Here is a 7,139-nt window from a genome sequence, read left to right as displayed (position 1 = left end):
GCAATGGAGTTTTTGCTGATCTCATTGATGCATTTATTGGCTACCTTCTCTCTTGTATAACCTAAATCAGCATAACTCTACTGAAGCCAGTACTATTGCATTTTATAATAGACCAATGTAGAAGCTTCTCTGTAGTTCGTTTTTAATTAATGAATCAATTGCAAGGACCTTCCTCACCTCTTATGTATACATTCACAAAACAGATGAAACATCGACCACTAAAAATAATGCGATGTAAAAAAACAGCATGAAGTGAAAATCAGACACTTTGCCATCTGTTCTCCTAGTTGCTCTTTATTCAAAAGAAAGATCTGCTGCATATACATCTGCTTTACCTGAATGAAGAAGCATTTGCATACAGCAGTATGCATGTTGGGAGGGTTAAGTCTGAAATTCATGAGCAAATGACAATGACAATTGAATGACAAAAGAGTCATTGGGAAGACTGCAATGTTAAACATGGGGGCAGACGGCTCACAGAGACCAGCAGTCAAGCACTGATTTGGATATTTATTTTTTTCTATAAATGCAGGGTCATATTCTCAAACGCTGCAGCTTTATGCAGCCAAAAACTTCTCTTCACAAACCTCAACAGTCTTTGAGAGAAGAGAGTTGTTTGCTGCTGCCCCAAAGGATGTTGAGGCACACATTCCTGCCCCACCAAAATTCCCCTACCCAGAATAACTGTTGCTCTCAACTTTTGGTGCTACACTCTTTCTTGCTGAACTTTGCAGCTTTCCAGTGCTGAATACAAAATTCTTAAGCACAATTTATATAGAAATGCAAAAAAGCTTACAAATTCTTTGAGGTGGATCCCCATAAAGTATAATTAAGATGTGATTGTTGCTGAATGCAGAGTGCCCATTTTCCAAAGGAGTGCCTAATCATCAGAATATAGGGCTTAGTTTGTTCGTTTGTGTGTGTTTGTGTATACGTATGTATGCATACACATGCATCTGAATGTGCTTCCAGTTTTCCAGCTGAAGTTTTCCTTTCTGCATGGGATAACAAACTACTCTTTGGGCCAGAAACCAGGAGTGACGTTGAAAATGTTTCTTATTTCTATGAATGAAAGACTCAAGCAATTATAGCAAGAGTTGGGTTGTGCTCTTCAGACCCCTACAACTTCAGTATTAATAAATCACCTCATCGCTCACTCAGAAAAGGAAGACCATCCACCAGGCTCTTTACTAGCAAAGGCTGACCTGCATTTGAGATGCTGAACTCTTCAGTGCTAGAAAGATTCATTTGTAAAAAGACAGAGGAGTAACTTCCATAGAGGCGATCAAGGTGAGGACTTCAGAGATGAAAGACACCAAAAACTTTCTTAATTCTCAGGGAGATGTTTCTAACATAAGCCACAAAATAATTTGTAGGCTGCAAAATCATGGACACTCATTAGTTTCAAGGCATGGTGTGTAGTTGCACTGCGTCATGTTTATAAAGCATCTTTGCCACAGGCTCAATGATTTCTCAAAACACACACCACCATGAAGTTATTTTGCCTTTGCAGTTACAAGGCAAGAAAGGCCAATGTGCCCGTTGAAACAAAATGAATACACTCATAGAAGGTCAGTAAGGAAATTATATTTACTGCTACAGCCATGTTATGAATAAAACCAAAGATAAAATATGACATTAGAACCACATACCATGGAACTGAGGCTGAAAGACAAAAAATTCACAACTAAGGCAACCTTGCCTTCAGAAGTTTGCAATTATCAATCACATTGCAAAGGTTTCTCTCTCAGAAGAGCTGGTTGGTTATGAGACAAATTATTCTAAAGCAATATTTAGTGTCCTGCATTGAGCTAATCAATGCAAGTCTCTTCCCCAGACCTAGAGTTCATCAATATTTCATACATACAAATGGAAGTTCTGTTTTGGTGTAAGTAGTTTTATTTTACACAAGAGTGCACCTGTGCTTTTGTTTTTCCCATAGGGTCATCAAAAGATTCAGACCTCTGTTTAGAAACAGAGCAGTAAAGAATGCTTTTCCACCCAAGCAAAATTGGGAAAAACATCTCCTTAATGAAATAGATACCTAACATATCACCTAAAAGGGACCTATCTTAAACCTCATGGTTGCTCCACTCCACTGACTTTAATCTAAGTATCTCACTACCCTCTTGTATTTTAGACACTCTTGTAGCTTAGACATTTAAAAGAGTATTATGACATCACAAAGATCTGAATTTGGTCCTTTGCTGCTATCAGTGGTTTAGCAGAGCTAAAACAACTCATATCTACCTTCTCCCAAGCAAGTGCCCCAACTCCTGTATTATTTTGAATGAGCACAGTGTCTTCATTGTATTGGCTATGCAGTGAACATACTTAGTACAGCAGATCTCATAGGGTATCTAGATGCAGATAATTTCTTCAGAGCTATTCACAGTGTCTAATCTTAATTATCTTATTTTGTCTATAGTTATATACTCGAGATGTAAGCACCTCTAAAGGAATATTCAGAATGCATAAATAGGAAATTCAAGTCCTATTGACCCACCTCCTGCCTACATGCTAAAGCTGGCTGACATTTGTTATTCCCCTACACACCTGCATTTTTTGCATTTGTTTTTGTATTTGTCTTGTCTGCTTAACTAGGCAGATATCCAAAGGTGGTCAACATCTTTGGATGGTGGTCAAGCACTACACAGTACCATTGCATGGTGCCATGCCCAAACAAAGGTACACAGATATTTTTGACCTTGCTTTTTACCCCCAGCTCCAAGATGGGCATGCTCATCAAAACAACATGCTTTTGTCCTCACAGGCACATTACGCATGTACTCTGCAAAGCACCCCAACTCTCCCATGACCCTGCGAAGAGAAAGGAGTCATTGCAAACCATGATAGAGTTTTATAGGCAGTTGGCACATGGCTCCAGGAAATGAAGCCTGAGGGAGCAGTATCTGCAAAGAAATACCTCATTGTTACCCATTGCAGTCATGAAACCAGAGCATGTAACCATGTTATTAATGGTATCATTCACTGAGGGACTTGAAGGTGGCTGTCAACCTTCATTCCGACTTTTGCTTCTGAGTGCCTGACCCCAACAGCCTAGACAGATTCTGCAGAGGTTGGAGGACGTGTTCTCACAAACAGCCTACCTCTGCCACACCATAAGTCTTCACAGGAGAAGAATGGCAGGAGTGGCCTTAACCTCTGAGTGGTGGCAGAGAAAGTGCCTCCTTCCTCTCTCTCAGCCCCAAGACATGTTTTGAATGGAATCAATGAGGAGAGGTGCTATGGTGGACCTTGTTCTCACCAACAAGGAGGGGCTGGTGGGGAATGTGAAGGTCAGGGGCAGCCTTGGCTGCAGTGACCATGAAATGGTGGAGTTCAAGAGACTTAAGGCAGCAATGAGGGTGCATAGCAAGATTGCTACCTTGGACTTCAGGAGAGCAGACTTTGTCCTCTTCAGGGATCTGATTGGTCATGGGATAAAGCCCTGGAGGGAAGAGGGGCCCAAGAAAGCTGGTTAATATTTAAGGACTACCTCTTCCAAGCTCAGAAGTGATGCATCCCAACAAAGAGGAAGTCAGGCAAAAATGCCAGGAGGCCTGCATGGATGAACAAGGAGCTCCTGGACAAGCTCAAACACAAAAAAGAAGACTACAGGGGGTGGAAGCAAAGACAGTTAGCCTGGGAGGAATACAGAGAAATTGTCCAAGCAGCCAGGGATCAGGTTAGGAAAGCTAAAGCCCTGATAGAATTAAATCTGACCAGGGATGTCAAAGGCAACAAGAAAAGCTACTACCTATGTACGTCAATGATTAAAGGAAGTCTAGGGAAAAAGTGGGCCCTCTCCAGAAGGAAAGGGGAGACCTGGTTACCCAGGATATGGAGAAGACTGGGGTACTCAATGACATTCTTGTCTCAGTCTTCACCGGCAAGTGGTCCAGCCACACCATCCAAGTCGCAGAAGGCAAAGGCAGGAACTGGGAGAATGAAGAACCACCCACTGTAGGAGAAGATCAGGTTCGAGACCTGAAAGTGCACAAGACCATGAGACCTGATGAGATGCATCTGTGGATCCTGAGGGAATTGGCAGATGAAGTGGCTAAGCCACTATCCATCATATTTGAGAGGTTGTGACAGTGTGGTGAAGTTCCTGCTGACTGGAAAAGGGGAAACATAACCCCATTTTTAAAAAGGGAAAAAAGGAATAACTAGGGAACTACAAGCCTGTCAGTCTCACCTCTGTGCCCATCAAGATCATGGAGCAGATTCTCCTGGAAAATATGCCAGGGCACATGGAAAACAAGGAGGTGATTGGTGAAAGCCAACATGGCATCACTGAGTGCAAACTGTCTGACAAATCTGGTGGTCTTCTATGATGGGGTTATAACACTGGTGAATAAGGGAAAAGAAACTGATGTCATCTACCTGGACCTGTGCAAAGGATTTGACACTGTCCCACACAGCATCCTTGTTTCTACATTGGAGAGACATGGATCAGATGGATGGACCAGTCAGTGGATAAGGAATTGGCTGGATGGTTACACCAGAGAGTTGCAGTCAATGGCTCGAAGTCCAAGTAGAGAGCAGTGACAGATGATGTTCCTCAGGGGTTGGTATTGTGTTATTTAACATCTTTGCTGGTGACATGGACAGTGATTCCTCAGTAAGTTTGCCAGTGACACCAGGCTGTGTGGTGCCGTTGATATGCTGGAGGGAAGGGATGTCATCCTGTACCGGGTCTGGCTGAGCCAGAATTGGTTTTCCCCTGTAGCAGCCCTCATGGTGTTGTGTTTTATGTTGGGAGCTGGCAGGGTGTTGATAGCACATTAGTGTTGTGGCTACTGCTGAGTAGTGCTTGCACAGCACCAAGGCTCTTTCTGACATTTCCCCCCCCACAGTGGGACGGGGTGGGCAAGATCTTGGGAGGGGACACAACCAGGACAGCTGACCCGAACTGACCAAAGGGATATTCCATACCATATGACGCCTGCTCAGTATAAAGCTGGGAGAAAGAAGGAAGGGGGTGGGGTCACCCTTGGTCCTCCGAGGCAACCACTACGTGTATTGGAGCCCTGCTTCCTGAGAAGGGCCAACATCGCCTGTTCATGGGAAGTAGAGAATAAATCTGTTTTCTTTTTTTTGCTTCCGCGCGTGGACCTTTGCTTCACTTTGCTTATATTAAAACTGCTGTTGTTTTACCCACAAGGGTTGTTTTGTTTTCCTATCTTATTTTCTTTCCCCTCTTTGCCCTGTTGAGAAAAAAAGGGGAAGGGGGGGGAAGTGATAGAGCGACTTGGTGGGTACCTGGCATTTAGCCAAGGTCAAACCACCACACATCCAGAGGGACCTTGACAGGTTTGAGAGGTGGGTTCGTGCAAACCTCATGAAGTCCAACAAGGCCAAGTGCGAGGTCCTGCACATGGGTCAGGAAAATCCCAAGCACAAATACAGGCTGGGTGATAAGTGGATTGAGAGTAGCCCTGCAGAGAAGGACTTGGGGTTGTTGGTTGACCCAAAACTCAACATGACTTGGTAATGTGCACTTGCAGCTCAGAAAGTCAATTGCGTCCTGGGCTGCATCAAAAGTAGAATGGTCAGCAGGTCAAGGGAGGTGATTCTCCCCCTCTACTCCATTCTCCAGAGACCCCACCTGGAGTACTCTGGCCAGCTCTGGAGTCTGCAGCATAGGAAAGACATGGGCCAGTTGGAGTGGGCCTGGAGGAGGGCCACAAATTATAAGAGAGATGGAACACCTCCCCTATGAGGACAGGCTCAGAGTTGAGGTTGTTCAGCCTGGAGAAGAGAAGACTCTGGGGAGACCTTATAGTGGCCTTCCAGTACTTAAAGGGGGCTACAAGAAAGCTGGAGAGGGACTTTTTACAAGGGCACGTACTGATAGGACAAGGGGTAACGGGTTTAAACTGAAAGAGGGTAGACTTAGATTAGATATTAAGAAGAAATTCTTTACTGTGAGAGTGGTGAGACACTGGAACAGGTTGCCCAGAGAAGCTGTGTCTGCCCCCTCCCTGGAAGGGTTCAAGGCCAGGTTGGACGGGGCTTTGAGCAACCTGGTCTAGTGGAAGGTGTCCCTGCCCATGACAGAGGGGTCGGAACCAGATGATCTTTAATGTTCCTTCCAACCCAAACCATTCTGTGATACAAAATGTCATTTTTCCTTTCTGAGCTATGTGAATGCTCGCTGAAAACCCTGGTAAGTGCTCACCAGACTGATGGGACTCAGGGTCCATCAGGGGCCTCCAGTGAGCACGTCAATGTGATGTCAAGAAAGTGAACCTATGACTTTCATCTTCTCACCACTTAAGTAAAAGGAAAATCTCCAGTGACTACTTCTATAACAAGCCAGTTTCCCTTAATTGGGACAGCTCCTACTCAGGGACAAAAGTCTTACCCCATGACCCAAACCACCAGCTAGAAGAGGGTAATGAATAGCTCTATGCTATTGCTTGGTTGCTCTACTAACAGAATGTGAGCCATAGCAAACCCTTACATTTAGACAAAGGCAGTGTATCACCCGTGGCAGAGGGTATCAGTGTCATACATTATATGGTTGGCAGGAGCTGTTCAAACCATCTAATACCACTTTTGTATCACATATGCCAAAGCCTTCTCTGAATTTCCATCTGATCCAGAGGAAGTATGTCATTCAGAAACCCCCACTTTAAAAATTCCCGTCACATAGAAACCATCACATGTTAATTTCTTCCAAAACCAAATTATTGCTGTTATTTAAAAAGTCTGGTTTATTTCCAGCCTGACTTTAGCTTCAGTTTCATTGGATCTTGGTTAGTAGAATTAGCCAAGAAGTTTTCAGCAAAACATTTCTTTGTTTTAAAAAAAAAAAAAAAAGACAGATTTGTGGAAAAGGGTTAGTTGTGATGGAGTTTCTCAACTGATCCTGGTTAGGCAATTTTTAATTGAAGCATTCCAGATTACCAGTCAAAAACTATGCTTTTTTCTGGCACTTTAATAATTTGATATGAACTAGAAATGGTCCAAATCAAAATGACACATTCAGAAATTATTTACTCCTCCATCTTTTCACTGGAAGAGGTCTGTGTGGGTGTATGAGACATAAACATTGACTGCTGTCACTGTTGCTTTTGCTTTTGAATGGCAATTTACAATAAGGAAGTAAATATAATTAGTTCACATTT

Source organism: Strix aluco, chromosome 3 (genome assembly GCF_031877795.1).
Source record: "Strix aluco isolate bStrAlu1 chromosome 3, bStrAlu1.hap1, whole genome shotgun sequence".
NCBI lineage: Eukaryota > Metazoa > Chordata > Aves > Strigiformes > Strigidae > Strix > Strix aluco.
Note: the sequence above shows the minus strand (reverse complement) of the source record.